Source organism: Harpia harpyja, chromosome 11 (assembly GCF_026419915.1).
Source record: "Harpia harpyja isolate bHarHar1 chromosome 11, bHarHar1 primary haplotype, whole genome shotgun sequence".
NCBI classification, from domain to species: domain Eukaryota; kingdom Metazoa; phylum Chordata; class Aves; order Accipitriformes; family Accipitridae; genus Harpia; species Harpia harpyja.
The window spans coordinates 11,662,660-11,683,267 of NC_068950.1; the positions used below are offsets into that span (position 1 = coordinate 11,662,660).

At 40.1% G+C, this 20,608-nt stretch overlaps 1 protein-coding gene across 5 annotated transcripts in view; it reads left to right on the forward strand.

The window, feature by feature from the left end:
- Positions 1-673: 673 nt before the first annotated feature.
- The window catches only part of RC3H1 (ring finger and CCCH-type domains 1), an 83,652-nt gene continuing 63,717 nt past the window's right edge, over positions 674-20,608 (forward strand). For 3 of the 5 annotated variants that reach the window (XM_052801322.1, XM_052801324.1, XM_052801325.1), the window contains exon 1: positions 675-824. The gene's annotated coding sequence lies outside the window, so the exon portion shown is untranslated. Of the gene's footprint in view, positions 825-20,608 lie in introns of all 5 variants that reach the window. The other 2 variants (XM_052801323.1, XM_052801321.1) reach the window with 2 other exon arrangements.

Consider the following 20,608-nt stretch of genomic DNA (forward strand, 5'->3'; position numbering starts at 1 on the left):
CTCCCCATGGGCCTCGTGGGCAAAGCAACATGGTCTTTGACCTGCACAGCCACCTAAGTGTGCCTGGATAGGGAACAGCATTCATGATTTTTTTTCCTCTGAGTAAGAAAATAAACCAACCTCCAAGCTCTAAGGTTTGATAGCATGAGGCAATCACAGCAGGAAAGAAGACGGAACTGCAGTGCACCCCGAATAGAGGAAGCACCCTCCCGCCCTGCTGTGGGCGCTGAGGTAGAGAAAATGGCGGGCTAAGGGCTTTGGGAGGTTCCGAGCACGCAGAGAGCTCCTCAAGCTACACTTAGCGTCTGAAGAGCCACAACCTCGACCCCGTAGCCTCGCCGCACCCGCAGTCATCACTGGCGAGGACAAGATGAGGTAGAAGAACGAAAAACCCACCCAAAAGGCAAGGGAGGGCAGCGGGGAGCACGCACTATCACTAACAGGAACTCACGACGCCCTCCCCGCGGCGGAGAGTGACAACACCCCCGCCTACCAGCGCTGTCCTTCACCCTGCCGAGCGCTATAGCCCGTGACTCTGCTTTTTCTCCCAGGGCCGCCCCGCCTGCCCGGGGGGGCGGGCGCAGGAAGGGGCGGGCGGCAGGCAGGCAGCGGCGAGGCGGTGGAGGGAGGGAGGGAGGGAGGGGAGACGAGGCGACGCACAACATGGCCGCTGCTGCTGCAGCGGCGGAGGTGGAGAGGTGGCAGGCGACGGCGGTGGGGGGATCCGGGGGCTTGCGGGTGTTGGAGAAGCAGGGCGCTGCGGCCGCGCCCGTGTGCCGTAGCTGAGGGGGCCGGTGGTCGCTGCGGGGAGCCCGGCCCGTGTGGTGAGTATGCTGTCTCCTCTACCACCCGCTCCTGGGCTCGGCTGCGGGGAGTAGAGAGCCTGGGGTGCGGGGAACAATGGGGCTGGCCTCGGAGGCGCTGGTGGGGTGGGAGGGCTCTGTCCCTCACCCCTCCCAGGGAAGGGAGACGGAGGGGCGGGCGCCGCGCTTGCTTGCAGGGCTGGTGCCGCTGTCTGCTTCACTAGGCCTCAGGCTTCTGCCGGGCTCGATTACCGAGCGCCCTGGGCTGGGAGGGAGGGAGCTGCGGAGGCCGCCGTCCCCGGTGCGGGGGGGCGGGGAGGGCCCAGCGGTTGGGTCCGGCCTGGGGGGTGGGGAGAGGCGGTGTTGCCTCAGGCTACGGCGGCGAAGGGACAGGCGGCTTTTGTGTGTGGCCTGTGTCTGCTGTTGTTTTTCCAGGGCCTCTGCGCGCCTAGAAAGAAAACTCATGCCCGTGTCGCACTCGGTACAGTTAAACGAACAACGGTGGGGGGTGGGGTGGAAATAAGGCCAGAGCTGGCGCCCCCCCCCCCCCCCCCCCCCGGCTGTCGCTCTTTTGTCTGTGGCGCCTGAGGGAAGAGCGAGGTGGTCCTCAGCCTCCCTCTGCCAGGGAAGAAACCGTGGTAAAACCAAACAGAAACTCCGCTGACTTTCACTAGTTTTTCACCCTGGCGTTGTTTTAGCTGTTGGATTAACAGGGCGAGGATGGGTAAGGTTTCTTGCCGGGAGTGCGGTGTTGTTATGGCTGCATTTTAACGTGCTTTGGTGGTTGGGAATGCCCTGGTGTCAGTTTTTGTCCTCAAAAGCCTTTGTGAGGCCTGTGCTGCTTTAAAACGTGGAACTGATGTGGGTTTTTTCCTAGGAACTGGGAATGTTTAATTTTCTCCACATGCATGTATGTATTTTTCCTCAGAGTAGCTCTCATTTCTTTTTTAAATTTCAGTCAAGTATGAATGAAAAATCTTCTGTCCCTTCGGTGGTAGCTACTGTTTTCTGTGTGTTTTTACTATATTGAAAATGGCCGAAGTGGAAAAAAAAATATTTTGCAAAAATGATTAAAAGGTTCAAAGTAACCTGGGCTGTTGCTGAGCTGCTTTAATCATTGTAACTGGTTTAGCAATGCTATCTTCTAATGACTCTGGAAGAGAAATGCAGTTGTTAAATTCAGCATTTTTACTCTATTAGTGTCATATAGCTATAGAGTTGTTGGATAACATGGCAATTCTATGAAGCAGAAATGAATGTGTTCCTAAACTTACCTTTTTTACCCTCTTGAGGCTTATAAGGATGTGGAGAGCATTAATTTTATCAATTATAAATGTCTGTATTTCTGCATTTGAAGTCAACGAAGCTAATAAGAGACTTCATAGTTGTATAAATAACCCAGTGTTCCTAGGAGGAGCGTGTACCTTGTTGATGATTTCTAAGCTTCACCAGTAGCACCATGGCTTTCTTCATTAATACACAATGTTGATAGGAAATTATGGTTTCCACTAACATAAATAGAAGCAGGTGTTATCAGTTAACGGATCTTTTCTTTTCCCTGCTATAGCTTATTGCTTTACCTTCCTGTCCTAGAAAAGATTCTGTCAAAGCAGACAGCTTGACGAGCTGCTTTGAGGGAAATTTAGAAATGCAAGTACCATCAGTGCAGTCTGTTTTGACAACCAGAGACTTGAGCGGTGCACTTGTCAATCACTTTTGAGCAGCAGTAACCTTAGTGGAGATGAGTGGGAAGTTACTTGTATGTTTTCTAGTGGGTTTGGGGTTTTTTTGCCAGCTTTGTATCCAAACTACCTTAGTTTAAAGCAAAATATTTTAGAAATTTATGATGAGATTATTGTATGCCAATAATGATTCTAAAAACTAACGTTCCACTGAACAGATGAATGTATGACTCCAGAAATTGCATACATTAATATGTCAGGGTTTAATTTACAGGCATCTTAGGACATGTATATTATTATATAAAACTGGTGATGCTAAACCAGATGAACAGAAGTCAACAGGATTGCTTTTGGAAACTTCTGCCATGTTGCGAGTGATTTACCAGCAATCTGGGTGGAAACCATTATCAATCTTCTTGAATTAAACGTTGCAGAAGCTGAGATTCAGTGAGTGTGTGTATTAAAATACTGACCTAATTTCTTTATATGTGGTTCAGATGTCTTGGGTGATGCTGATGGTGGTCACTTTGATAATGGTGGCAAAGACTGACATCCCATTTTATTTAGGGTCTATATCTCATGACTAACCAGTGCTGTAAAAGGGTGTGTCATGATACTTAGGGAATTGACTTTTCCCATTCTGTAATATGTAATAATATGAAGGATAATTACTTTTTTTTTTATTCCACCCAAGAAATCAAATAGTTTACATGCTGGATACCTGGAAAAAATGTTTCATCCATTTGAAAGAACTTGTGGAATCATAGGTTTCAAACAGTATGAAGTGTGAAGCTGAACTAGAAGGAAAGAACTCGCCTGCATTTAGGCTCCCAAACATCCTGAGCATCTCAAAATAGCTATGCAGCAGCCACTATAAGGTACCTTTTAAGCAGATGACCCTTTATAAAGCTTTAATTTTTTGCAAAGCCTGCTCGTTGTTTAAAATTCTTTTCCCCAGTGGATTCACTGAATCATTTTGCAGATGAAATTCTGTGTGGTTTTGTGGTGGTTCTTCCCACACCCAGTAAATCAGGTGGTGGTTTGCTGTAGCATCCCAAGTAATATTGGCTGTTAGGCCAAAAAAAAAAAAATATCTGATTCGAAGTACATGATAGATAAGCCATAGGGGAATTTGTAGTTTGAGGTTAATGCCTAGGACTGCACTTGGTAATGAATATGAAACCATTATCATACAGGAATAAAGATGTAATATGCCTCTGTTGTGAAAGATCATTATATAAACATCCTGCACCAGCTGAAATTTCAGTGTGACATTCAAGATTCTGTGTAGGCTATCTTACAGTAATGCAGTCTGAAGTCTATGGACTCATGATAACTGAGAAAAAAACCCACAAATATTTCCTTATATTGTGTTACTTTCCTTTCTGTACAGAGATATTCCACAGTGCATGCTGAATTAGTTGCAGTTCCCATCACTTAGTTTGACCACTTGTTTTTCTCAAGAAGTGTGTCTCTTGATGGTTATCTTTTGCATCAGTTTCATTTTCTTCATTGCCAGTACAGTAAAAGTTGAAATGGTATCAGATTTTAAAGGCTAACTGGTTTCTAATGAGGTGGTGGTTTTTTTTTTTTATTTGTGGAAATGCGTAATGGGCAAGAAGGTGCAAAAGTGTTGTCAGCTTATTGTAAATAGATTTTTCTGATTTTCTGGTTAGAGTGCTTGAGGAAATGGCGTTCCTGTTACTGTGTGATAGCAACATGTTGTGTGCTACCAGCTGGAGAAGGAAGGGACTTTTGTGATAGAAATATCAAGATTTCTAAATCATTTGTTGCAAATTTATGTTGTCAGAAGCAGTACCAGTTGCACACTGCTCTGTTGGAATTTGTAGGGGAGTGTGTTTCATGCAAGTGTGATGGGTGTCCCTGCTTTGAGATTTCTTTCTAATACAATGAGAAGGAAGGCAGCTACATGTGGTCTAGGGCAACTTTCAGCAGGTAGAGATTTCTTATTATATACATCAGAAACATATTGCAAGCAGACTTTAAATAGTTTGCAGTAAGACTGGCAGAATATCCACGAGTAGGTATTACTCTTACATTTGAGAAGGTAGCTCTTGGCTCTGGCTCAGGCTTGAACTTGGTGTGAGTGAGACACTGTTGCATTATGCAGATGAAAAATGTCATGATGTCTAAGTAGCAGCATCTCCTGAGCACCAGCCATTGACATTTGGAAAATCTAAAGACTTTAATGTTAATTCACACAGGAAAAAAAGGAACTTGACACCCTTTGCAGACTTCTACATAAAAGCTCCTGCTCAGCATGTTGGGGTTTTGGGGGTGGTTTGTTGTTGTTGTTGGGTTTGGGGTTTTTGTTGGGGTTTTTTTGTTTGTTTGTTTTTTTAAAAGGGGTGGAGGGGAGGAAAGGATCTCAGGAAGCATAAGGACCACATGTAGAATAATACAGAAAATCTCTCTATCACTTGATTGTGTGTCTTTTTTTGTACAGTGTTAGCTACACTGTTAAAAAAGAGGAATTATTAGGAACATGGAGAACAATCTTCATATGAGAGATGGTTGGGAGGAGGAGAGAGGAGGCAAGGGAAGAGGATTGTTTTGACAGACAACAGAATTCAATTTTTCCTGTTTTGCAACATAAGAAATGGAGGATGTGCAGTTAAACTGAGAAGTAGTGCAAGTGTGACTGAAGGAAGGAGCGGATCTTTCATTTGTTTCACATAGATTGTGGCACAGGTTGCTATGTAATTTGAGACACAGAAGAGCGTATTTGTGTCAGATGGGTAATACTGTGGTAAGGCGAGTCTTGAGGTCAGCGTTACAAAAGCTGGAGGGTTTATTGACAGTTATTCATTCCAACCTTGAAGTGACTAAAATAGCCATAAGTGACATGTTCTTCTTGCTGTATAGATCCCTCTCGCTACTGATTTCTTGCAAACCCACTTTTTTTCAAATCCTTCGCATAAAACATTATTTCTCAATCGTACAAATATTTGGAGTCTGGGGGGTGCATTTTTTGTTAATTTGAGACTTTTGTAATAGGACTGTGCTTCAGCTGCAAGACAACTGAAGAAACAAAGTGTATGGAGGAGCTGAAGTAACTGAAATGTGCTAGTCTGGGAGAATCTAGATCTCGCAGGTGGTTTCTGATTTATTTTGGTTTGTTTTTTGTTTTAACAAGGCAAGTCTGGTTTGTCTCATTCCTCTACTATGCCAGTTAAATAGGTGTTTTTAAAATGGTCTAATTAACTAGTGTTTAAAAGCAGGCTGTTAATCTTAACATAAAATCTGGGCATTCCGAATGTTGTGATTTTTCAGGATGCTTCCATGTGTATCAGACCCTGTCAGGATAAGCTTTGAAGGTTGAGGTATGGTTGTTTTTTAAACCTGTTGTTCATAATAAAATTCTGGTTGATCAGCTGGTGGAACAGTAGTGCTTATAGCCTGGTTCGTAAGGTCTTCTCAGAACTTCCTCCTGAAATAATTTCTAGCAATTATTTCAGCTCAAATTCTGAGCAAGTTGGAAGGTTTTTCAATTACAGCTTTTAACTTCATGCTGTTTTGAAAGGAGACTTCTAGAGTAGCAGGAATCTTGTCTCTTTATTATGCATTGAAAGTCTTCAGGGACCTGCAGCTAATTATTTTTGATAAATTGTGGCAGGCAGTGTTGGTCTCCAACTCAGATTTAAGAGCTATCTTTTGGGCAAAAGGAGTGAGGTTCAGGGAAGGCATTACAAAGTGAATGAATTGAAATTCATGCCGAGTGGGATGGTTTTAATTACCTATTTATTAATAAACCAGCTTCTGTGGAACGTTCCCAATGTTGAGTAGCATTGAACTTTCTCTGTGCTTTCTTTTTAGACTAAACATTATTCATACTGACTTAGCACTCTTCACTTTTTGTAGCAGTTGTACTGGAATGAGTAACTCTTCCATGTTTTACTACAGTGACTCTGTAATATAAATGCCCTTCAAAAGTGAGTGAAATAAAACTCTTACTGCTGACATACTTTTCTTGTAAGTCACATTCTTTCAGCTTGTTCTCCCCCACCCCCTCTTTCCTTTTGTTACCAGTTTAGAATGGAAGTCCTTCAGTTACTATTTGATGTTAGGAACTGTACAAACAAATGAAAGTGTTAAGACTTCCTTATCCAGTGTTTGTATCTGATGAATCTGGTACTCACAGTACGGCAAGACTAAAGTGTTTTGTGCCCTTTATTTTTTTTTAATTCTGTGCCAAGATGCAAGAACCAAAGGAGAGACCTTGAAATTAATGGCCACTAAATTTGAAAGAAGTAGTAGAAAATGAGTTTGATTAGCTTACATGGCATTCTGAAATTTTGACATGCTGCATAAACATTATTTTATGACCGTTAATAATTCTGGCAGTTACGCAGGCCTAATGATAATTAAATCTCATGTTTGATTGGAAGCTGTTCTCTGGGAGGCTCAGTAGAAAAATTTCCCCTGCCTTTACAAGTGAATGGTGTGCTAATGAAATCTTGAAAAATCTGCTCATGCTCATGAGTTCAGTGAAGCAATCATCTCTGTTCGTGATGTTTCACAATTTAAAATTCCTATTTCATTTTACAAAAATCAAGCCTGGGTGTTGTGCCACAGTGAAGTGCTTGGAGTGGTTTGAGGAGATGCAAAATGCCAAAATGCTGTCCCGCTTCAGACAGGAGGTGTGGAAGAAAGAGTAGGAATGTATGCATACTGTGAAGCAAGTCTCAGCCTCCACCCTCTATAAATGAAAAGTCTTCACAGTAATGTATGATGTATTTTCTAGCTTGGTTAGGTAGGTATTTCTTGAGCTCCTCTAGAGCAATTAAGTGTTTTATGTGGCATTTGGGCAATTGTTTTTAGGCATGTCAGAGGAGCTCAGGTGTTTACATGTAACGTACCAAATTGACAAAGTACCCTGTTGTAAAAAACAGAACCAATTAATCAAATTCAAAAGATCTTGATAAATAGTTGTTTATTATAATACTGAAATTGTCATTGGTCACCTGCATTGTTACCAATTATTGTGTGCATAGACATTACAATTCAAAAATTTTTGGAAGCTGGAAAATGACTAGCTCTTCTTTAGCGCTCCAGAAGGACAGTAATTCTTGGTCTTACTGGCTTTGTAAAGAGAATGTGGATTTTGTTTCAAAAATGGATCGGAACAGGGCAAAGTCTCACAAACTGCTAAAGCAGTTACAAAGAAAATACCACTCTCCCATATATCTTTCCAGATTTGAAATGACTGGAATCCCTGGAAGTGTTCAAGGCCAGGTTGGATGGGGCTTTGAGCAACCTAGTCTAGTGCAAGGTGTCCCTGCCCATGGCAGAGGGGTGGAACTAAATGATCTTTAAGGTCCCTTCCAACGCAAGCCATTCTATGACTTTTCTGTAAGGACTCTATTTCTTTGCTTGCTAAAATGCTCTGTTTTCTTTTAGAATTTTTTTTTTCCTGGATCCATGAGTATCTTCACTTCTCCTGTTCTCTTTAATGATCTTTTGTTCTCTGGTATTAGCTACTTACCTTCCAAGTGAATTTTTTTTAATTTAACTTTGCTCTGATATGAGCCAGTATTCAATTCAGCTAGCTAATGCAGGTAACAGAGATGACATATTGCCTATTAATTTTGTTATTTGACAATTCAGACTTGCAGGATGGGCTGTTTGAATAATGGAGCAACCGTGGGACTCTTTGTTCTTGGACTTTACTGGGGACTATTAAAATGTCACTGCTTCCTCCAGAACTGGTGAGAAGTTAGGGAGCATTGTTCATGGCGCGCTCCCTCGTGACTACTTTGGCTGTTGCTGTAAATTTGAAAGGAGAAAGGTAAAAATAAGTTGGGCTAAACTGGCTTGATGGAATGGACTGGGTAAGTTAAACCAGAGGCTATGACTTGGGCTGTCCTTCCTGTTTATGAGTCATTCCCCTGTTTAATTGCGTGAAAAGGCCTCCTGTAGAATTAATTAAAAGAGAGGTCTTAGTAGTGCTGCAAAAAACTTTAGTTAAAATGGTGAATTTTAATTTTAGTCTTCCTTGTTTAATGACACCTTAAGGATGGAAGCCTGGACACTCTTTCTAGGTGATTCATACAACAAGTGGACAGAAAATGTTATTCAGGACAGTGAGAATTAGTTGAACTTTGGTTGCTTGGAATAGTCCAGACTATTTTAAATGTGACTGTTTTGTTGCTAGCTGTTGCTGGATTCTACAGAAAAGGTGTGAACTGTCAGGGTTGTCTTCTGGACTTGCTAATGCTTGTGTGCATTGTTAGTCTCTTGTATTTGTGTTCTGTATTAAATCATGTTGTGACTGCTATCTGAAGACATCGCTTCTGTGATACCTTTCTATGCCTTTTATCTACTGTGTTGTACTTTATACAGAGCCTTTTCCTGACTTGAAGACACCTTACTTCATGATTCTCTGTTTTTCTCTTCTAAATCATCTCTTCCATTTGTCATGTTTGAGGATGTATTTGTGTTAATGAGCTTCAGGGAGACAAATAATTTGTTTTGCATTGGTAATTGCGGTTTAGTGCAGAGAAAAGGTGCTCAGAGTAAGGGTTGGCTGTGTTTGGAAACCTTCTAAATCATCCCACCTCTTTGCTTGTGAGAGTAAGAGACTACCTGTTGATAACAGTAGGCAACTGGAAGTATTGGGAATAACCTTGTTCTGACTTGTGTCAGAATACATTGGGAAATGTAGCATTTCAGTTTTGCCTTCAGCAGTGCTGCTTAGCATTTTACTGGTGACTCTGGATGTGGTCATAAAGGTTCTCTCAGAGTGCAAGATACTTCTTATTTTTATTATTAAAATAATAAAGGCTGTGGACAAAGCTCTCCTAAACACTTTACCAGAAAGCAAAAAGGCACAGCCCAGTTGGTACTTTCCAGACTAAGGACCTGTATTATAATAAGTCACCTTTGACAGCCTGCTTGGATTTTGAGAGTAGCATCTCTCTTTTCAGCCTCCTGTTTTGAGGGCTGCTGGTAGAGAAAGGCAGACTTCTGGTTAGAGCAAGAGAGATCTGGTAGCAGAGACTTGACAGCTTTGTGGCTGCAAAGCAAAATAAATTCCATAGGTTATACTTGTACTAAATTTATCCCTTTTCCTAATTATTAACAGAGTTAAGAAGACTTATTTTCTCACCAAGCACTGTAATTTTTGCAGAATATGTTCCGGGGGGTGGCACAGGATGGGGCACTTGGCAAAATTTTAATCTCTCCTGAACGTGTGATGTTCTGTCTCATTTCTGTAGCATTTGCGAAAAGGAAGGAATAAAAATAGGACTAATAAGATGACGTAGAAACTGGCAAGTTGCTTTCAGGCTTTTTTTAAATTTTTTTTCGCATTTATTCCTGTACCAGGTGTATTGGAAATTAATCAATTGGGTTATTCTACATTAAGTGTCAAAGTCTCTGCACTGTAATTCATAGAAATTAAGTATTTCCCTCCTGGTTTTCTGAGTCTGAGGATTCTTCAGCAAGCAGAGAGATCTGTAGTTAGCTTTTTTGGTCACTCCTTTCTCAGTGGAACTTCTCAGTCAAATGTTTCTAACAAAATAGCACACAAGGACTGGGTGGGGATGTCTCTGGGTGTGTTTCTGAGGAGGAATTATATGATCACAGCCATTTTTATGTGGGTTTTCAGCTTCACTAGACCAGTTTAGAATAGAACAACTTGAGCTCTGTCAAGCTGAAGCTTGGACATGATGTAGATGATTTCAGGACATACCAGGAAGAAAGGCGTCCACAGAAATACTTGGTATTGGTGGAGTAAGTAATACATCGGTATTTGAGGATGTCATGGTGTGGCTATCGCATTATGCATTGCATGATGAGAATGGGGTGTGGTGTCAGTGTTACTCACTAGGCGTTAAAACAATCACAGGTGCATTTTCTTTTATGTAAAATCTGAAGGGGGCGGGGGGAACCATTCCACTTTGTCTTCCTGTAAGTAATATATGAATTCACCTGATAAATAAAAATGTTAGTTGTCTTTCCCCCCACCCCTTTCCCCAGGATAGAGGAAAAAGAAAGCCTTGGACCATTTCATTTGCCAGTTCATGTGACAGTAATTGGGAACCTTCAGGAAGGGGAAGTGAGTGAGAGCAATCCTTTTCTTCAAGCACATCTGATAAGTTCTAAAATTACCTTCATGAATTAGTATAGCTTTTGAGAAGTGGGAATAGAATCAGTCACGGTGATGTGACAAGCTGGTATGTGAGCTGTCATTACAGAATGAAAATTGACAGTAAGCCTGTGAAAATCCAATGACTGCAGTATGCTAATAAATGCATTTAAATCCTTTGTTCCTGTTAGGTTTTGTATATTAAAGAAAATAATTCCCAGTGCAATTATGATGGCTTCTGTAGTGCCATTACAGGTGGCTTTGGCTTACAGATTTTGAGAATTTTCTTTTTTAATTGTTTGTCATGCAGTTTTAGCTTACTGTCATTGCTTTTATTCCCAAAACAGTGAGTGGCTAGATACAGGAATGTGTAAAGGGATGTTGACTGCATGGGTGGTAAGATGGTTTCAATGGCCAGTTTTCCCTTCCTATGCCTTACCATATATTTAGATACCTGCTGTTTAATCAGGAGCTTATACAATACAAGACAGAGGGAATTTAAATGATCAGGTCATACAAATATTGCCTGTACAAAGTTTACTTGTCACTTACCCTGGCTTGGTCTGCAGCAATAGAGGTATGAATGGCAGCTAAGTGCATCTGTTCTACTTTAAGGCTCTACAAGAAGGAAATCTAAAAAATAGAAGTAGCTTTCTGTGTAGTCCATGTGTGCAGTAACTGTAAACATCAGATTACTCTCAAAGTACTGGAATAGGTAATATTGCAGTCAGGGCATATGGAGGCTCAAAACGCTTGTAGTCTCATAGCAGTCTGTGATGGTGTGCCTATTAAAAGCTCTTGGTGGGCTGTGACCGCCTAAAGGAGGAGATTGTTAACGGAAGTTAAAACACCCAAATGAGGTAAAAAGATGCTTGACTGCGCAGCTGCTCTTGTTTTCTTTATGAGTATCTTCCAGTCTTTAGTTTTCCATGAGTGAGGTCTAATCTTCTGTAAATAAGGTTCATAAACAGAAGTTTACCCTTTGCTTTTAAAAAGGTAGACTAGTTCAGCATGCTATGGAGAACTATATACTTTTTACTAATAGAACTCTGGCAATGGAGTCTGTGAGATTGTCCCCTACGTATTTTTTATTTTATGTCGTTCCAGTTGCTGATACTGCTATAATATAGTTGTAATATGTTTTCAGAGATGAATACATCTTTTAAGACCTAGCATTAATAACTGAGAATGAGAAAATTGTTCTTCATGGACTTCTCTCTCCACTTAGAACAAGTTTCATGCAGAGTAAGCAGTAAATAAGAGAACTTTCTTCTAAAAGACAAAATTACATGCCTGGAGTAGAACTGTTTTTACAAGGCTGGAGCAGCAAAATTCATCAAGTTGGCAATGGATATTTAATAGGTAACTTCCGAGGATTATTATATTTTGCCCTCTTGCTTGGATGATTTTCAAGCTATGTAACTTTAAACTTTTATAATTAGGGTTATAATTCAAAACCTCTTTTAAGAGGATGTAAGATACTCTTTTTCCCATTTAAATTCATGCTCCTGCCAAAAATAAAAATACCTCTTATCCATTACTGATAGGAGGATCAATGGGATGTTGGGGGTTTGGATTTTTTTGCTTATACATGATTGTCTTGCATTGTTTGCTATACTAAAAAAAAATAAAAAAAGAAAAAAAAAAGCAGCAGCTTTCATTTTTGTGGTTAAGCTCTGATATGTTTGGTATTGGTTAAGAGTAGGTGTTTAATGGAAACCCTGAGACTTGAGCCTTTTGTTTCCATTCACTAAAACCACAAGTACTGTTTTTAATGATCTTGTAAAGCTGTAAAGAAAAGATGCTATTTTTATAAATCTGGAAGGTAAGTGAGACTAACATCAAAGCAGCAAAATATTTAAGTTGGGGTTTTTTTGGTTTGGGGGTTTTTTTCCTTATAATTGAAGGTTGCATGAAAAGTCTCATTCAAAAGGAGTACCTTGCCCCAGGCTATTTCTGGCCTCTGGAGCTGCTCTTTTTAGCAGTGCTTCAAATTGAATCACTGAGTGCCAGTGGCATTTAAAGCAAATGAGGCTCAATTACATTCTGAGTCAGAAGTACCTGAATTAACCTGCTTTTCAGCAACAGTTGTGTGACCTCTCCTACTGATATTGAAAGACTTTAAGCCCTGTGTGAATGGTGATTTAACACTACTTAAAAGTGATGAGCAGGTTTGTCCATGCTGAATAGTGTTTAGGTTTTTACAACAAAACTATGCTCAGAGGTGGGGAGAAAATCTTGAATAATATGTTGACTAGCTAAGGTGTTTTTGTTTGTTTGTTTGTTTTTTTATGCAACTGTTACAACAGAGCTGAAACTCTCCAGGCTCAGTGCCGTTTCTGCAACAAGCTGCCTCTTAACCTTGGATGACTCCAGAGCTTTAGTGTAGACTAGGTTATGTTATTAAAACACAATTGCAGCTTGTGTCGTGGAAACAAGCAGAATAGTCATCTGTGAAACTTACATTCTTTATCTTAATATTACTGCTATTATTACCAGTGAAGTCACTACAAGGCTTTACCAAAGGAGGATATCTGGCTTAGTTTGGTCCCTGTGAGCTATTTTTTGTATCGGCTATTGTAGCATTTGCATGGTTGCTGCTTTGTTTGCAAATCGTGGTTCTAGGAGCAGTAGAACTTCGGAGTTATGGACCACTACAGCGTTCTTTCATCTTCTTTAGATAGCACTTTCCTCAGTGTTATAACTATGATGAACTGAAAGGATGGTTTTGACTGTATTTGTGTGACTTGCACTGTCAAGAAACATTGGTTAAATCTAGCTGTGAAGCATTGTTTTTGAAACAATAATTTGGGGGTGGATTTAGTGTAAAGGAACAATTCCATGGGTTGTTATCACTTGAGTTCCTTATGCCATTTCACCTACTCTCATCATTGCAAACTATTAGTTTAGTAGACCTCATTGTTAGGATTGCTTAGTAGCATTTAGATGTGTAGTTATAATTTAGCCAATACTTTAGAGGTGGCTTCTATTAGTGAAGACATACTTAAAACTCTGTGTTGCCCTGGTTGTGCCCAAATAAGGTGCTCATGAAACTACACCTAAAAACTTGACAAATCTGTGTTGATGCTAAAAGAGGCTGTCTTGAAGTTTCCCTCTTCTGTGCTTCCCCCACTCTTTCCCTTATGTTTCCAGGACTGCTTGACCATTTAACAGATCTGGAACAGCTTTTGGAGTCTGTTAGAAGCTAATGTGGAAAGGAAAGGGATTTGTTTTTGACAGGCTTCAAGTCCCTGGTATAGATGACATCTGTAGATCTAGAGCTGGCGCGAGAGTACTTTCTGACAAGCAGTTCTGACTTGCCCCACTGTAAGACATGCATGAAAGTGCACTGAAAATGCCAAATAGGTAAAGTTTCATTATCTGTCTTCATTGGTGGTAGAATGAAAACATAAGTCTGGATGTTTCAGTCCTCGCAAGGGTAAGATGGTTAACCCATGTTAGCTTGTGGTAAGCAATGCAGGTTATTATCTGCTGTTCTAGTAGAGATGAGATTCTGTTGCTGCGGTGTTAAATCTTGTCTGGAGTATCATGCTTGTAGGTAGTGGCTATGATTTGGTCTTTGTTTACAGCTTGGGTGTTTTCACTAATCTTCTAACAGTTCTCTTTTTAGTTCTAGACAGGATGAGTGCAGCTAGACTTAAACTGTGATCTGGGAGAGAAATGGGGAAAACCCTAGATTATCTTCTATTAGCAACTTCTCGGTCTGCCTACCTCCACTTTTTGGAAGTGGTTGTTATGACTGCAGTGTTGTGGAAAGCAGAACAGTGTTTTGACAACTGTTTTCAAATGTGCATCTTTTCTCTGAAGTTGATGGTGCCATACAGTTTCTTACTAATGTAGAAATGCTCTTACATGGCTGACTGAACAGGTGCCTGAAGTAGAGGGGCTGAATTATTGAAACTGATATAGTTTAATAATTCTGTCTTAAAATGTTTGAGAAAAGGGTGTAACAGGGTATAGAATTATAATAAGGCTCAGGGGGTGAAAAAAATTTTGTCATTGAGAACTCCTGCTATGATGAAGTGTATGTGCCAGCAAACTAGGTCTTCCACTGCCTTTTGAAATAACATCACAGTAGTCTAGAGGTTATTTTGTATACAACATGTAATAAGAGATCCCTTCTTGCGATTATAGTATGTTTAAAATGAACTCATGAATTAAAAAACAAGCAGATGAGCAACTACATCAGTAGTTTTGTTTAAAAATTCATTAGTTGTTTTCACTGCTCTTGGATGACTTTGTGCTTTAATAAAAGATCTTTTTGATGTTTTAAGTGCAGTCTTCCAAAATAATTTGCTTTGAAGGTAAATAGAATAACTGAAGCTTTATTAGAGACTACTGTTATGTGAACAGTTATTAACATGAAGCTGTTTGACATCTATTTTTAAAATGGGGGCAGCTTCTACTAAGTGACAAGAAAAAACATCTCCAAATCAAAGAAATTAAAGGGGGGGGAGAACACTAAGGAGGAAGTTCTGAGTCAAAGTTTTCAAATGGACACAAAATATTTGTTTTCTGAATACCTGTGAAGTTCTATGTAAAATTTACATTTTACTTTGAATGACTCATTGAAACAGAAGCCTCTTCTTTCCTATGCTTGGCAGTAGCAGGTGTATTCACTTAATACTGCTCTTACAGTATATTTCAGCATTTCCTTACTATTGCACCTGGAATTTTGGACATAAGAGATTTGGGGGTTTTTTTTGAAATCTACTAGGTAGCTTGAAAACAAAAACATTTTGGGGATGGTGAACAGTGCTAACTCTTTAACATAAGGGGAAGAAGATGGGGAGGAACTTCAGTCTACTACTCGATTCTAGCCTTGGAAATCTGTCAAAGAAATATTTTCAGTAATATTTTCACAGTATGCTACGAAAAAGCCTGCACACACAAAGCACCCAAAAAGCTCCAGCTGTGGCAATTTCTGGATTTTTTTTTTTTTTTTTCCTCCAGAGAGAGTGTTTCTTACAAAAGTTTGCTAGGGGTAGATTGTTAAAGGTTGCATTGTAGATTGGAAACTGAGGAGCTTTTTTGGACGGTTTTTGACCAGTGTCTCCAGCCTGACTTTAATTCTCCCCTTCTCTGTCTCATTGTTTCACATTGCAATGGTAGCATTATTGTAGCTGAAGTGTCACTGACATCAAAGCGGAATTACAGCTGCTGACTCAAGTTGGGAGACAAGCTCTTAGTGGAGAGTGGGTGGCAAGCAACACTTTCTAATTTTTTGATAGATTGGGGTTTTTTATGCTTTCTCTTTCATTGAGTTGTGCTGGGTCTTAACTAAATGATTCATGGCTACTTATCTCAGTGTAAGAAATGACAAAGGCATTGCAGTGGCAGCAAGATCTTTCCCTGCCTTTCCTAATTTTACTTTGCATCTACTGAACACCTATAGTAGTAGTCATGTAACTGTAGGTTATTCCTGCATGGAAAGAATGATACTGGCCTTAGTGATTTTGATCTTTAATATGGTTTCTCATTAGCAGATGCCAATCTTACTACTGCTATGATAGTTTTGATACTTCAAATCACTAAAGGTGTATAGAAAAAAAAAAGTTTTGCTTCAGCAGGTTAGGACTCAGATGCCTGCTCTTTCACTTGTGCCTATACAGCTGAAGTGTTTGCAGTCTCCAGAATGCTACCCACTTCCCATTGCTTTCTTTTCTTGAAGCTTACTACTTAGATGAGCTGTTTGTATGACTGATTTGATGCCCTGTTTCAGTTAAAATGAGGTATTGGTTGTGTAATTGCTGTCCACCCACATTTCTGCCTACCAGTGTTTATTAAAGACCTATGTTTAAAACTGCTAGCTTCAACTGGGGAACAGCTATGCAAACAGTTCAGCTGGAAGTCTTAGAAAGGAATGAGTAAAGAAGAGTAGTGACTTCCCTAGCTGACACAAGAGGTAATGTGTGTCTGTACCCTTGAGTCTGAAGACTTTCACAAGCTTGTCCTGTTTATCTTTATTATGGCTCCTTTCATGGGTGATCTGATGGCAAGCACTAGCAAATCTGGAGGTTGTGTGTGGTGGTTTTTTAAACCAAACAAAAAAACTTTTTTGCAATAATAGGCTCTTGTATAACCTCTGAAAAACTGTCATAGGAGAGATTAGTCCTCCTGGACACACAAAATTTAACCTGTTTTTTCTGATCTTCTGGTATAGACAAGGAAGTGTCCTCTCTAACTTCCCCAATTACTTGGAAAAGGCCTCAGACTCAGTACTGTCAGAATGTAATTCTTCAGGGACACATTAATTGCTTGATCATTAGCTTTAGTTTTCAAATTTGTAGTTGTTGCAATTCTTCTAGTTATTTGGGTGTTCAGCTGTTCAAACATATATCTGCTTCTGGGAAAAGCAGATTATTTGCTTCCTTCCTCGAGAGCAGGATTGATAGCTCTTGAATATTTGACCAGTTGAACCAAAGTCTCTCTTCTGTAAACTGTTGTGGGTATTTTAAGTGCCTTCTGCCTTTCTTCTGCTAATCTGTTTGGTTCTTCACTTTTAATCGTGGTTTAATCATCATGTTACTGTTACAGTCATTTGCATTGACAAATGCAAGAACTCTTAATTTGAAATTAAAGGAACGTGTTCTAGATGTGCCTGTCTGCTATTAACTCCCTAGACTTAATCGTCAGTGGGCTTGGGAGTCCTTATGATTGGTAGAAAAATTTCCCTAGGTAATAGATCATGAAACCATTTACTATTAAGAGTTGGTCACTTCCTCATTCTTTTAAATAAGCTTTAAGGGATGTATAATATCAACCAGAAATTATGAAGTTAGTCATGTGTATCTTCCCCCAAAACTTACTGTTTGAGCCATGTGCAGGTTGTATGTTTTGGGGGGTATGAGCAGGGAGGTTTAAGCTTCCTCTACACACATGTTGTCTTTTAATGTTGATGACCATAATGGTGCAAGACTAGTGATTGAATGTTGAGCAAGAATAAGAGGTCAAGAAAACAACATATTAAGTTTCATTCAATTTTTTTTTTCCCTGTGAAGCACTGGATTAATAACTTTATTCAACAGTTTTCCGTTCTGTAGTAAGACATTAGCTCTTGCTTCACAGGATGTTATGAAGCTTAAATCATTGTAAATTGCTTTTAGATCCTGTTTTGGGGAGGTACTGTGGTAGAGTTGTGATGTTGGTGGGCTTTTTTTGTTTTTTTTTTGTTTTGTTTCCCTTGTGGTGTTACATGTCAGGAAGCTTCAAATGGGGGATAACATCTTGCCCTTAACTGGCCCCGTTTTCCAAAGGTGCTTTACAGACTACAAAATAAGAGGCTTTTGCATGAAAGTAGATAAACTTCTTCCTTTGTTTTCATAGTCAAAATAAAAATTACTGAGGGTAAAAGAAAGTAAATCTTTAATCTGATTTAACTGAGCTTCCATGAGTTTGGAACAGAATTTTGATGGTGTTCATGATTTTGTCTTTTTTTTCTTTTTCAAGGGACTTATAGGGCCACTGAAGCCTGTTGGTGTTTATGTACCTTTGAAAGAAGGGTGGGAACATGTGTTGCACACAAACTTCCAGGATTTGCTGCTGGGTGGGAATTTATTTTGTTACAGAGCTCTGTCTTCTGGGCAAGTGTTCAGTGGTGTTGGGGAGCGTGTGTGCAAGCAGGCATGCGCAGAGGAGGAATGAGGAAGTGAAGCACTTGCTGTCAGTTGATGGTGTACAGCGAAGTTTCAGAGAGCAAACAGGAGGGGAAAAAAAATCTCAATCTATCGGAAATACTGTTCTGGGTTTACTGTATGTGTTGTTTATGGAGCTCCCCAGGCAGAGGTAAGAAGCTTTTTCTTTGACCTACTCTTCTCTGATCAGCATGGGCTTTCTCTCCCTTTTTAATTTTTTCAGAGGTTTTTCTGTGGAACTGGATATGGAAAACACGCTGATTGATCCTTTTCTGTGAACCGTGAAGTTGGCAGTATGGGGTGTTCGTGTGTGGCTTCAGCATGCCTTTTGAGAACAAAGTGTTAAGTCTCTATAAACAACCCATTAGTTTTGGCTGGTCAGGGTTTCCCATGGGTTGTCAGGTCAGTTTTTCTTTAAAATGAAACTCAGGACTTCTTAAAGTATTAGGTCCTGCACTTCTCCTCAGGAAAGAGAGAAAGATACTTAAGTGTGGTCAGAAATGCTGTTTATTACATAGAGCACACTAGAGTAGAAAACTTACTTAAATAGGTCCTGTGAAGCACTGGTGGAAATCAGTGGTGTGTGTTTGGCACTAGGCAAGTATGGAGGGATCCAGTTGTTTGTTAGGATTGCACTGAGGGTATCTGGTAATCCTTATTAGTTAGGAATTGTTTTACTATGATCTGTGAATTTCATTTAGGTTGTTTTATTTTTCATCTTGACTGTCAGAGAGGTTTTGAAGTAGTTAATGTATCACAGAACCAGTCTCACAGGAGAGAGGACTGCATCTTTGGCTAGGTTACTTTTTCTCAGAAATGGGTATGTTGCTACTAAGGAGTAAGAGTCTTTAAAATAATTAATAAAATGGTATTTTCTTTATTAGATTAAATTATACATTAGCCAAGAGCTGTATTTGTGTGAGCAGATTGGTTGGCAAGCTTGAGTTTGTTTTGGCAGTGAGGAGCTGCTATAGTGTTAAGCTTTGCACTAAATAGGCTTACTTACATGTTCACTGTTAACTGCTACAGGAAGTTCTACTCATTTTATTTCTGAGTGAGACTCAGCAAAAATGAAACAGCTTCAGGACTAAAAAGCAGACATGAAAAGTTACTATTATTCAGAATTTTGATCTTCAAATGTCAGGTAGATGATGATATTGCTTGGGTAAGAAAAGCTTAGTGAAATGCAGTAGAGAGATAAGTAAAAACATGGAAGCAGGTAGTGCTCTTAAGAGCTGTATATACTGAAACGGCAGAAACAGAGCAGGGGGTGCCCTGTAGGTGTGCTGAGTCATCTGCCTTAAACTGTAGCATGACTTACTGTGGACTGCTGCTGGGAAAGATCAGGGCCAACTTGTGCATGACGAAGTGGCACGTGGTAAGTCTGTGTTAGTACGCGTTAGGTCCAAATAACATGTTTGTGAGAGAAGTGAGTATATACTTGGTACGTGTACCGAAGGACTTGGAGAGTGCGACTAATTTAAAGGGAGTTGAATTTTAACAGAAAGCAGGAGAATTTTTCTGAATGTCATCCTGTGTGAAACTTGATGCCAGTGGATATTGGTACAAAGTGTTCTGTGTTTTAAAAACATGTTATTCTCGAGGGTTGAATCTGCAAAGCTTTCCAGCTATGTGTAGAAGGCTCTGGCCGTCGCAGATGTAATGCAGCTTGGACAGGAGACTGTGTTACTCCTGTACATTGTAGTCTGGCAGAGTAAGGAATGTGATAAAGCGTCGAGCAGTTGTCCTGGTGGTTTATAGAATGATCCTGTCTTTCTCTGAAGGACTGGCAGGGTCCCAGAGGAGATGGGTCACTGATCTGATTACAGCCTGACATTTCCAGTCTGGATTGAAGGATGGAATTTCAAGGATTTTGGGGGGGGGGGGGGCGCAGAAGAGAGGAGAAATTTTCCTTCTAGCTGTGGATAAAAACAGCTTATGCAGGGCTAAGCAGGAGGAGGAGACTTGCCTACAGGTATTTTATATTTTCAAACTAAGAAATAATGAAATAAATCTGTCTCTGGTCCCAATGTAGTATTCAAGGTCTATGTCTTGGGGCATCTTCATTCTTAATTACAGCTTCTTGTCTTCCAGTTTATGTACTGTGGATGTGTCTCTTTAGTTTTTTGCTTTCTTGGGTTTTGGCGTATCTTTATTTTCCTCAGTCATGCACAAAGAAGAGTGTGTGTGTGTATATATATATTCAAAGTGTTGGAAGCTAATAGGTGTGAAATACTTAGCAAATTGAGAGGGTGGGTTAAAAATGTCATATTATGGGGAGGGGGATTTTATTTAAATGGATATGTCTTTTATAAATGTTTGCATTCTTTGCATTTTGCTCACCTCTGGCATAATGCT